Consider the following 13,492-nt stretch of genomic DNA (forward strand, 5'->3'; position numbering starts at 1 on the left):
TCTCACTGTGGACATGGCCCAGAAGTATGATGGAGGAAGCTTGAAATACCAGTGCTTCATCTCATACCACTTCTGTAGAATATAGGGATTACTGCCATACTGAAAATTTCCTCCACGTTTTCTTTTTTAGCATTCTCATTCAATTTGACAGCTCGATGAAAATGTCGACACAGTGTGCAGCTGCTGTGAAAAAGGTAAACTCCATGTTAGGCATAATGAGGAAAGGAATTGAAAATAAAACTGCCAATACCATACTGCCCTTATACAAACCTATGGTGCTACAGCACTCGGGATACTAAGTACCATTCTGGTCAACATGCTTAAAACAGCAATTAAGGTGATCGAGGGTCTGGGGCAGCTCCCTTGTGAGCAAAAGCTACAACAACAGTATTGTTTAGCCTAGGAAGGGGTGAGTGAAGGAAGAGATGATAGAGGTTTGCAGGACAGCGATGTGTGAGGAATCCACTTTGGGATAGGAATCTGTTGGATTCCCTCAGCAGGGCTGTGGCTGACTTTCTTGTGGCCATGAGTCCAACTAGGCACTGAGCACCCCAAATATGTGCCATGGGCACCCACTGGGAATCAAGCCTGCGTGAACATTGCACAAATGGTGTCCCTCTTCCATGCGCATGACTTGTGGCCTTTGTTTGTGCTGCATGTGCCACAGGTTTCCAGTCATGCAACCAGAGTTCTGTGAGTGTTCAGGGACTTTCTCTTGGTTTGGTTTGCTTCCAAAGCCCGAGGCAAGCACAAGAAGTTCGGCAAACAGACAAGAGTCAAATTCCATGGAGGACTGTCACAATCCTAGTAGAGAATTGTGTGTGGTGTAGAGAAAGTGGAAAAGGAGACATGTTTGTCCTTATCTTATAACTCCATCTCTCAGCTTTTTCCACAGACAGAAAGACACACAGTTACAACGAGTGTGTACACTATTGCACTAGTCAAACATGACAATGCATGTTGACAGGCATTAGATACAGATTCAGGAGCACTGGACAGGAATCCAATGGAAAGCAACATAGGTGTAAAGTCCAGAAGTCCAGAAGTTACTCTTATAATAAGAAATGAATTCTGCATTCCTTAGGGATGGCTGCTATTGACTAACCTCAGAGATGATACAGCAATTTAAAAGTCCATACATGTGTTGGATCCAGAGTTAGGTTGCCTGGGGAATGCTGGGTGTTGTACAGCTCTTACCTGTCTAAACATGCATAGGATTGCACCCTCATTCATAACTAGAATAGTCAATGGGGTTAGAGTCATGACCAACTTAAGCTACATTGTCTTCTCCAGATTGGATCTAGCCTCTCCCTTCCACGGACGGAAGGGCTTTCATTGCATAAGGTGTAGCCACTCAGTCTCTCTTTCCCCTGCAACACTGTTCACCCCATTTGACAACCCTCTACGACAACCCCAACCCTCTGTGTAGTGTTTTCAGGGGTTGTGAGCAACTGTTCTGGAAAGGAAGGGCTTGGGAGACATCCACTCATGCAAGCCTAGCTCTGCATGCCTAAATCTGGGTCTAATCTGATGTTACAAGGCATGCCCTAACCGGAAAAAATGCATAGTTTTCCACGAGTCCAGGTATGTACAGGTACGATTCACCACAGTGTCATATTACACTTATTTATACATTGATGACATCAGACTGATTCAACTGAAAGAGCTGACTGTGAATAAGGTCACCTGCATGCAAGGAGGCACTGAAAACACTATTGAAACTGATCTTGTTAAAAGCAAATACACATGGTTCCAGTTTGTGTCTGCCTGTGCTTTGCTAAATATATTTAGAGACACGAGCTTATGACCTGCTGTGTGAATACAATTGTATCCATGTGTGGAATTGGGCAATGAAATGAAGACATACGATCGTCTTCATATGGCCTTTCCTTGGCCATTCAGCATCTAATTAGGAGTGTAAAATTAATCATACCCTTGCTGGCCTTTCCTTAAAAAAAAAAAAAAATTGAACCACTTCAGGGAGGTTGGATATACCATGATGTGGCCAACATCCTGCATTTGTCCTTATGTGACCACCCAACAGTAGCACATCCTGAATGTAAATTTGTCAATTTTGCTGGCCAATTAAGCCTGGGCATGCAAATAACCCATGCATCCATTTTAAGAAATGGTATCAAAATAAAGTAGAAAGGAATGTGTGTGTGTGTATTAATTAATTAGTTACATTTCTATCCTGCCCATTAGCCAAAATAGCTCTCTGCGTGGGTTTTTCATAAGTTGTATCACAGGAGAGCTTCAGATGCCATTGCAGAACTGTGGATAGTTTCGCGGGTGGGGAGGGAATATGTCCGTGTGTGTTGCGGGGGTCTGTGCTGTTCTTCTACAGAATTAAGCAGCACATTCATGGATTAGCTTGATTATTGGAAAGTTTCCAATAGCAGGGCATATACCTTATATTCCCAGGGTTCAGTGCCAGTTGATGTGGAATATTACCATATATTGGCACATATAGAAGTAATAGTGTGGAAAGCTGCTGCTGAAATAATAGACGAAATATTTTCCTGCTGAGCCTAAGACACTGATTTAAAAATTGCAGTTTTATAGACTGGATTAAGACATAGTCATGCCTAGAAAAGGTCTGCTCTGAACATGGCTAAATTTAGATCCCAGCCAATGAGTATGCTCACTTCATAGAAGTGTCCAATTGTAAATATAGGAGAATGAACACAAAGTTTGGTCCCTGGGGGTTGCATAATATGGGGCTGCCCATACCTTGACAGAGGTTAACTGGGTGAAGGGAGTTCACAGAAGCCTCTGAATAAAGACAGTCCTTTGGAAGAGAGAGAAGACCAATAATCTGACATATAAGGAGCAAGTATTCATGGAGTAGGGCAGCTAGGAGCAATTGTTCAGCTCCTGACAGTCCTTCAGCAGCATCAGAGCACTTCTCCCATATTCAAACTTAGAACTGATGCTTTTACCAGCTCTTCTCTTCAGAACAGCCCAAAATGGCAGCAGAGTGAGTCTTCTGTCAATCCTCTTCCATCAACAGCCAGAATTACACACAGAGACAGACCACATAAAAGAACAGCAGAATCTATAGCTCTGTGGTGTCCAATGGATTGGAGAGGTCAGTAGTCACAAACCTAGTGAAGGAAGCTGGACCAAGTCCAGCAGACCATTTTGTTCCACTTGCTCAGTATTAGCTAAACAAGAGGTGGGTGGTCTGCAGGGCCGTCTTAACAGCATTATGGGCCCCGGGCAAAGCAGTGTACTGGAGCCCCTACGACAACTACAACTACTGTTAATTTTGGAAGTTTTCCAATTTTCCAAGGGTTAACACACAGAGATTAGTATGGGGCCCATGGGCAAGTGCCCATCAGGCCCATGCGTGAAGATGGCCCTGGTGATGGGTTCTCTTATTTTGCTTCTGAGGGCTGCATTTTCTTGGCAGCAATCTGCAGAGGTTGCATGCAAATGGTTTGTGGTAGGGGCAGCTACTGGAGACTGGAGGCAGAATCAAACCTAGTGATTTCTGCCCTGCCCCTGCTCCTGCCATTCTTGTTTTTGTCCATCGCTATCCTCAGTGTGCTGTCACAGAAGGAATCATTCTCTCTCTTGCCAGATGTCTGCACAGAACACTTGCAAAGAGATTTTAAAATTAGGATGAGCGTTGCATGCAGCCCGAGGGCCATTTTAGACTACCATTGCCAACATGCCTACCCAGTGGCCATCATGGCAGTGGCTGATGAGAGCTGAAGTTTAACACTGCAGAGGGCTCCAGGTTGAGGCAGATGGCTCAAGATTACCTAGGCACGATCTCAGCTGAACTGCTGCAGTTCTCCAGGACTTCAAGTGTCTCCTTGGATCCTGTAAGGTAGATGCTGGGGACTGAAACTTGGCTCTGGAGAACAGGTGTCAAAAACATAGTGGGGGCAGTACATCCAGTTTGCAGTCTTTTAAAGACAAAACTGTAAATCATCATCATCTTCTTCTTCTTCTTCTTTATCATCAGTGTGTAAAATGTGGAGCGGGCATCAGAGAAAATCTGCCTCAGTCCTCCTGCATGCAAAGCGGATGTTTTACCAACGAACTCTGGTCCCACTCCAATTTGTCAGAGTTCTCATCATTTCTCTGTGTCTGCCTGTCCTGGGCCCAACTAGGCTCAAGTGGACCTGAATCCAAGTGATGGCATCAAAAGGATGCATACACCAAGGCCCCTCTCTTAGGCCATCCAGCATTATTCAGGAATTAGGCATTCATTTCCTTTAAAACAATAGCTTCAAATCCTATCAGCAGAAAAACAGGTTGGACTAAGTTAAAATGATGGAAGAGCAATGGGAGGAAATCATTTGTTAATGACAAGTGTAAGTTTTGTTTGAGATAACCTGTAATATATCGTTCTTCACAACATATGAAGAATAGCAAAGCAATACAGTATAGCAAATCAGATGGGAGTTACCCTGATGCAAGAAGTTCAGAAAATGAGAGTCCAATGCAACAAAAATCCCACAGATTTTATGGTGCTCATGGCTAGTGGTGCACAAAAATGGATGATGATCCTTAAAGTCTTGCTTTCTTCTTTTTTCTGATGGTGAAGTACCCAAATGGTAGGGCTTGGATGAGGCTGAAGGTAGTCCAGCAGTTAAGCACGATCCCTTATGACACTTGACACAATGTCCTAAAGAGTGACAGAGGAGAGAGATATACTAACTCCTCCCACTATCCCCCCCCCCTCATTCTTTATAAGGATGTCAGCCTGGCTGAGTGACTGCAGATCCTGCTTTTCTTTCTTCTCCTAGATGTGCTTCTGGCAAATTAATGGGACTGGACTGAGACTGAGCACAACAGAACAGATAGGAGGTTGGGAGGATGAGATATATGAGACGAGTTTGAAGAATCTACATTTATATAGTCTAGACTAGAGAAGATTCATTGAGGACCCAGTAAAAGCCTATAAATACTTTCCAAGAAACTGCATAAATGGGGGGAAAGTTATTCACAGCATCGGGAGATGGAACGACATGGTGCAGTGAATTGAAGATAAGAAAGATAATGTTTAGGCTAGATATTTGGGCATGCTCATAAGAAAATGTGCAGTAGAAAAACATTATCAGGGGAAATGGTAGGATTGTCATAATAACCAGTGAGGAAAATGTGGGAAAGAAGTGGATAATGTTCCATCGATGACTTGGGGAGAAAAAACTAGGGATAGAACAGCAAACTTACTACTATTCAGACAGCAAGCAGCCTATTCTCTGTCTAGAGCAGAGAGGCTATCAAATGGCAGCTGTAGGGGCACATACATCACTGAATTGGGCTCACAACTTTTTTTTTAAGCACAGACACCATCCATCATTTGTCTATCAGTATCAGGCCTTTTTATGTTCCTATACCCCTGGGTGATTTCGGGGCAAATCCACACAGAACCATATTCTAAGACAGGGCTGACCAGGCTGAAGAACGAACTGTCTTTCAATCATGACCAGTCCTGCAATGGCGCTTGAGGGCTGTCATTCACTTTCAAAGCCTTGAAGAACTTGGGACCAGGTTACCTGAAGAATCCTCTCCTCCCATATATAACCCAGCCCCTAAGATCATCTTCAGAGCTCCCTTTCCAGGTTCTCCATGAAAAAAGTGAGCCAGATGACTACTAAGAACAAGGGCCTTTTCTGCTGTAGCACCATTGCTATGGAAGGCCGTTCCCAGAATTCCCTTCTCCTCCTTTTCTCTGAGATTACTTTCCTGATGTCAGAGAACAAATGATGAGGGTTTTTCTGCACAGGCTGTGAGGAGTTGGGGAAACAGAATTGAAGCTCTGATTCCCAGCTTCTTGGTCAGAACACTGTCTAGGGACCTGGGAATCCAAAATATCCTATGGTCTAGGGCACATAGGATTGCTTCCTCTGTGTAGATATAAATCAATACACTGCTGCTGTTGCTGCTTTACTTTAACTTCATACTGCAGTTGTACGTTTATGATATGTGATATTGTGCTTTGGCTATTGAATGGTATAGAAAAGTAATCAATTAATCAGTCTGCCAAGTTCAAGAACAATATCTGTACTCCCAGGTTTTCTGGCTTCCTTTACATTTCTTCATGAGAGAAATGCCTGCATCATGACAGAAGTAATGGGGTCCAGAATCCAAGGCACAGTGGCATGGTGGAGGAGGCCAGAAGGAGTATTTTTATTATTACGGTTACTCTGCATTTCTGTCCCAGCTTTTTCCCTTTTGTGAGGATCCCAAGATGGCAACCATAACTCCATTTCATCCTCACAAATACTCCTGTGAGGTAGGTTGGACTGAAAGTCTGTGGCTGGCCCAAAGTCACCCAGTGAGCTTCATGGCCAAGTGGGGATTAGTATTTATTTATTTATTATTTATTATTTATTAAAACATTTTTATGCCGCCCCATTCGCCGAAGCCTCGGGGCGGCTTACAACAATAAATTAAAACATCACAAATAACATTTTAAAATATATACATTAAAATAAGATACAAATATACAATAGAAAATAAGCCGCCCTGGCCCGATAAAATTCAATAATATTATCATTTAACATGCTGCTTGAATAAAAAGGTCTTCGCCTGGCGCCGAAAAACAAATAACGACGGCGCCAGGCGGGCCTCTCTGGGGAGCGCATTCCATAACTTAGGCGCCACTGCTGAGAAAGCCCTCCTCCGAGTAACCACCCTCCTAACTTCTTTCACGGAGGGCTCCCGGAGAAGGGCCTCTCCCGCCGATCTCAGGGGGCGGCTGGGCATATATGGATGTAAGCGCTCCTTCAGGTAACCAGGACCCAAGCCATTCTGGATCCCCTGTCTAGCACTTTAGCCGCCACACCACACTGGCTGTCAAGGCATCACTGTGCATGGATATAGGTTTATGCCCTGAGGTGTAAGTCCTTTTTGCACCAACTTCATACTTTCTTTTATGAGGGATAGGTGAGAATTTCATTTTGGCATAGTTTAGTTAAGTCCTTGCCCAAACTTACAAAGTTTTCTACATCGGGAACAAAACCAAAAGTGACAGATGCACCCCAGGAATGGAGCATCTGCTTTGCATCCCTATATATTCTCCCACATTGTTGCTGAGTCAGGGTCGCCACTTCGCTTTCCTGACAACCTGCTCTTCTGCCCCATTGAGCACAACAGAGTCTTCTATGCTGGGAATAGCTGCGCTGCTTGAATTTGGCAGTTGTAGTGGGGGCAAGAATTTTGTTTCGTTTTTTTTAAATTAGAATTTGTCAAAATTTGCAAAGGTCTTCATATTCTGGAGAAACGAACTTGAGACTCAAAACATAAATATCAAAGCGTCTTTCACAGATTTGCTGATTCCAACCTTCCATTTCTTGGTTTAAATTTCTTGGAAGTATTCAGAAGAAAAAGAAACCTTGAGAAGCAGAAATGTGGGAGAATTCTTAAAACTACTACTCAATATTGCATTGATTAAAAAACCTCTTCTACTTTTCTGTGTGGTCTTTCCTTGTCTTTTTGTTTTTTGTTTTTGGAGTAGGGAGACTAGTCCATGAAAATAACATGACACAGACTACTCCTGCCTTACAAATAGGGATGTATGGATTTTATTAAATCTGTTCCATCAGCATTTCACAGCTTGTCATGTATCTTTCATTCTGTTTTGACAGAATCAGTTTTTTTAAGTTTCCCAAACTTGCATTTATGTGCACTTGCACAAAATTGCACTTACGCAAATGCAGAAATTCTCCCTCTCCCAAAAAGGTGTGTTTCTATGCTTTAGCCTATTAGGAAATACGCATTTTTATTATTTTTTTACAACTACATTTGAGTAAGTTCCAGAAGTGAGGGGAAACAGTTGCAAGTCCACAAACACAATATAATTTGGTAAAAGCTGATCCACTGCAAAATCCATGGGTCACATTCCTAAAAATTCATACTCATTTGAATCTGTTGAGGATTCTGCAACATCTTTATGCACAAATAATATGGATTACTTGAGGCAAAGTACTACAGAATGTAAGAAGCAGCAGAGAAATATTTCATTATGCCCTCCATACACTCTGGCCAGATTGCTTCTTTTAATTAGAAGAGAATTCCAGCTTCCACCTCCTCAGTATAGCATGTGTTATAAAATGAAGTTTATTTAATTTTCTAAACTAAGTAAAGCAGAGTAAAGTTAATTTAAAGTTAATTACAGTATAATGAATCATTCACACTCAGAATGCTAGGGTAACTCTGATGATTATTGATTCCACCCTCCCTGCCATCTTGTGCACTTGCTACTGTGGAGTTTCCCCATCAATTAAGACAGGGACCTGTTTTACATTTCTCCCTACTCACAATTCTGCTAGCCATAGCTTGGGACAGGTGCCACATATGTGGGTTTTTTTGTTTTTTGTTTTTTTTGAAGAGGAACTGCGTCATGAAACAAGAGGACACAGATTTGTATAAATTTGCATGTGCTGATATGTAAAGACAGTTAGTATAATTTGAACAGAAATATAATACTGATGTATTGTGCCTGGGGTTTGTTTTCCAAGTGCTAACAGTTGATAGACAAGTGCATAGCTCCACCTACCTCTCCTGGTTTATGGTTCTTTATTTTTAAACTGGACTTGGTTCAGACAACCCTTCAAACAGAGGACTGTCCTTTGTTAAGTAGGACACATGGCCCGTTTCAAAGCTTGCACAAAAACAACAACAAAAGCCCTAATTTTTCTCTTTTAAGTACCTTCCTCAGGCAGTTTTGTTCCTGACTGCCTTATAAAATTTTATAGAATATGCCTATAAAATTTGTTAGTGATTGTTTCATTTCCCAGCACAGCATGCATACAAGTTAACCTTGGAAGACTGATTAGGCATTGGCTGCTCCCAACCCAACCTTTATGGGCCTAGCAAAGGTCACTGAACTTCTCGTGTTGAACATGCGTTTTTAAACACAAGGCTCTGTACATATTGGAATTAGAATGCTTTTACTGCTCATTAATTCATCATTAAAAAGATGTTAACTAATCACTCTCTATAAGGCTCTGCTTTAATGCTCTCTCTGGCATGAAGCACCCTGAATTTGGCATCCAGCCACTTGAAACCTGTTTGGAGAAGCGCAATAAATGTTTTCTGTCCCATTTCCATAAAAGACTAGTTGTTGCTCTTTTAGTTTGTGCAACACCGGACCTGATCAACTTTCTCTGAGGAAGCGCTTTGCCATTTCAGTACTAAACGCAGTTGGTCCAACCCAGTTAGAAGCGATGCGAGTGCAGGAACAGGTGTCAGTATCCACACTCCAAGTAGCATGGACACCTGTGGGCAATAAATGAGGAGTCATTCATGACTCCACTCCTGATCCAGGAGCTGTAGCCACACAGAGGGAGTTCCTTTTGGAGGAAGACGTCACACCCTCCCAATCACCTTCTCTGGAAGGGGAGGCAAACTCAGCATTGCAGCTCTTACCAACCAGCTGCTTCGTGGGATTTCAGCTGATTTTTGTGCGGCCTCATTGGGTCCATCAATGCTCTGGAAATCAGTACTCGTTGAATAAATGAATGTGGGCTGCGGTTTCCTTTCTAGTCACAAAGAATATCTGTTCTGAGAGTGCCAGCAGGGTCAGCAGCAGGATTAAAGTTTGACATGCAGGAGTTCCTTCATTCAACCCCTGGCATCTTGAAAACTATGATTAGGCACATAGAAAAGACCTCTGCTGGAAATCCTAAAGAAAGGACCAGCCATTTTCTGGGCCCTGGAACATATTTGGAAATTTGAGAAACTGTGTGGATGCCACCACAAACTGGCTGCCACCGTACCACAAAAGTTTATCACAGATGTCAGGTTTGAACTCCAGTACACTAAACGTCTTTCACCTACACGGTTCAGGACCAATGAAAACCCATTTGTTGATTTTTTTAAAAAAGGGGTAGGAGGTGAACACTTTGGTGTGGGTCAAGAAAGAACCAGCCCAGTGCCTGGTTCCCTTGTCCTAGTGTTTTCTTCTCCAACTTGGGGATCTCCAGATGTTTTGGACTTCAGCTAAGATCAGTCTCAGTGGCTAGAAGGCTGGGAACATTGTCATTGAAAACCTGGGAGTTTTAGTTCCAAATATCTGGAGGGAACCATGAGGGGGAAAGTTGAACTAGGATCTTGGGCATAAAACTCCCATGACATCATGAAGTGGCATAGAACATCTTCTGAATGCCTTATAGCAGGTGAGGCTATTTGTCCATCTAACCCAGAATAGACTTGACCAGCTGCCTGCATTTCCTTGTGGGGCTGTGGGAGACTTCTATCCTTATCTCAAATTTTGAAAAGCTTCTGCCAGTACATGTGGACAGTACTGCGCTCAAAAGATTGGTGGCATGATCCAGTGCAAGGCAGTTTTTAATGTTTATCTACCTTGGCTGTTTTGACTCTGAGTTTTATTAACAATGTAATTATATACACTGTCTTTCCATCAGATCTATCAGCCACTAAGAGTTCTTTAGAGGATGCACAAGTGAAGACCAGGTCAGATGAACAAGACTTTGGACATGTACTGGTGTCCTCCAGGGCAGGTGGTTAACAGCACACTTGAAGTGTGACTTGGGATGTGAAGATCTGCAGATACAATATTGGAGCAAGAAAGCAAAAAATATATTATTTGACTCCACTTCCCAGATCAGGTTGTGTGTTTTGCAGCGTTCACAAGAGCTCAGTGCTCCTCTGTGCATAGAAAAGGGACTTCCCTTGACTCCATGAATGACTTCTTACACCTCTCTGTCTGAGCAGAGAATGAAACTCAGCCACAGCTTCCCCAGCTGGAACACAGTGGCACAGTTGCTTTCTTGGGATACAGCCAACTTCTCTCCCTTTATGGAGGGATAAAGCTTTGGAAAGAGGTCAGGCCCTCAGCCAAAGCTTCTGCAGACTGGATGAATTCAGCACATGGGCTAGAGGTTCCTATCCACTCATCTGTGAATGCGCTGATATGCAGAGGAGTTTCTAAAACAATTAACTGCATTATTGTTACCATCGCTGCTACAAAGAAGTGTAATTAAATAACGAACACATCCTTCTGCAAATAAAAAGGGGGTTGTTAGCTATGGGATCCTTGCAATAGCTGCTATGGAGAAAGAAAAGATATGCAACGTGGGAGCTATGCATCTCAAAAAAGCCTATTTTCATGGAGTGAGTCTCTATGAAATTTCAGGACTTTGGCCATTATCAGTGAAGCAACACAGTCCTCCAGTTTCTGAACCACAAGATTCTGTGCTCCACAGTCCTTCAGAATCTGCAGCCTTTACAGAAAGAAAGGAAGTTGACTGATTTTTATTATCAGATACTAACATTTGTGCTATCCAAATCCAAACACTACACAAGCTGTGCTGCCCTGTTCAGTAATTTTGGTCATGAATGATGGCTCTGTTGAAGATCAGCAGGATACATACACCTAGGAGAACATGATGCCTCTGAAAGTTAAGTAGGGAATTGTTGACTCAGTCTCTGCTGATGATCATCTCATTGCTCGAGGCTCATAGATCTTTCCATTCGCTTTCTTTCCCACAACAGAGTTTCATGCCATTTCTAATGTATCCAGAGGGTAGGTTTGTCCTCAAGGTTGACAGCACACATATAATAAATAATAAAGTTTCAGTTGCTGTTTTTTTTTAAAGAAAAAAGGGCATTTAATGTGTCTGTTAAACATACATTCCTGTTAAGTTCATCAAGGTTTATAACACCAGATGCATCTGAGAGGGTCTTTAGCTGGCTTAATATTTACAGTAACTTGTGCTGAATAATTCACTACTGCAAATAACATCAGTGCTTTGCTCAGGGACCACACCGCGTCTTGTGAGTAAATAAATAAAAGGCATGCACAGCAAATGAGATGAACTCATCATGAAATACATTATAACAAGCTTTCCCACCTGGCTCACCAAGTAATTTATCCATATTTATTAATAAAGTAGATTCCTAAAGTGTACATGGACCGGGATTCCAAACAGGTGGACAAGGCAGAAGTGTAGAGAGGCGATCTAGTGATGATAGGAAAGTCCCTGTGGCTGCAGGCATATTGGGATGGATAAGGGCAGGGCTTGTGTCAGGGTGGATAGGCATGGGCAATGCCTATCTCCCCTCCATCAAGGAGAACCTCTCAGAGTTGTCCCTCCACTTTGCCGCTACAATTGTCAGTCCAGCTTGTCAACAACATGAGCTTTGTTACTAGGAAGAGCATCCAAAATCTGGGGTGCGGGGGGGAGGGGGGCTGTAGGCACATTTGGAATGTTGAGGGACTGCCATGGGCACTGGCACAAGCTGACTTCCATGGGAGAGTGCTTGCCTATGGTGGTCCCATTTCACAGAAGGCAAACTGATGAGATGAGAAGAAAGGAGACATGCCCAAGAACTTAAGTACGAGGTAGAACTGAGTTCAGAGTGCACACACGGACAGGACATGCCCCCATGTCAGTTTAAAAGGACTTGACATCAAACAGTAATCATGCACCAAGAGATGGCTTAATAACAAATTGGTATTCTATAAGAAGAATTAGTCCTCCGATTTCTCCTTTCATGTCCCAGTTGAATCATATGGAAAGTATTCCAGGAAAAACAATGATTTTATAACTTATGGGGATATGATTGATCAACAAGGACCAGTTCAGCCTTGGCAACAACTAAAAGATGAAAGAAAAAAAATACAGAATGGCATTTTTTTCCCAGTTGGTTTCAAGATTGAAAGACATGCTTGTCTTCCAGTTAAACCATTGGTCTACAATTGTATCTGGAATATCTTTGTTGTTGTCTGCTTGTTTTATTTAAAGATGAAAACCAGGAGTGGCAGGGATGTGCCTGTAGCACATCTGGTGCTAAAGGAGTTTTTGTGTTAGCTGACCCATGGCTGTGGCTTGCATGCATGCATCAACTGTGGGAGTACCGATTAGTTAATTGGTTCAATGGGGCCACACTGCAGAGCAGATGCTTTGCATGAAGGAGGTCCAAGCTTCAATCACAACATCCCCAGTAAAATGGAACCCTGCGGGGATTCAGGAAATCTGGATTCTAGTCCTCATTTCACCATGAAACTCAATGGGTGACTGGGCCACTGCCTCTCAACCTATCCTACCTCACAGGGTTGTTGTGAAGATAAAATTGAGAGGGGAAGGGTGATGTAAGCAAACTTGTTGTAAAAAGCCAGAAGCAAATAATGGGAGATGTCTCTATCTGTGACCCTGAAGAACCATTGCCAGTGAGGGTGGACAATGGAGCGGACAACTTGTAAGATGGACAAGCTGCCTAACATGATGCGACAAAGAGCTGGCGTGCCCTGTGCTTTTCTGCCATGTGTAGCCGGATTTTTCTTTAAGGTAGAAGGTATCTTTTCCCCCTTCCAAGGGCACAATACTACACATATTAAGACAGAAAAAGACCAAGGATTCCCAGCATGGACTTTCTTCTGTCTAAACATTCATGCCCTGAAACAAGCTACTGCAAAAATTGTGTGGATTGGGACTGTGGGGGATTTAAGTTTTTCCCCATTGCCATCCTGAAATTCAACTCCTCCCCTCCAATGGATTCCATT

This window comes from Varanus komodoensis, unplaced genomic scaffold, assembly GCF_004798865.1.
Source record: "Varanus komodoensis strain SLA01 unplaced genomic scaffold, ASM479886v1 scaffold13_1, whole genome shotgun sequence".
NCBI lineage: Eukaryota > Metazoa > Chordata > Lepidosauria > Squamata > Varanidae > Varanus > Varanus komodoensis.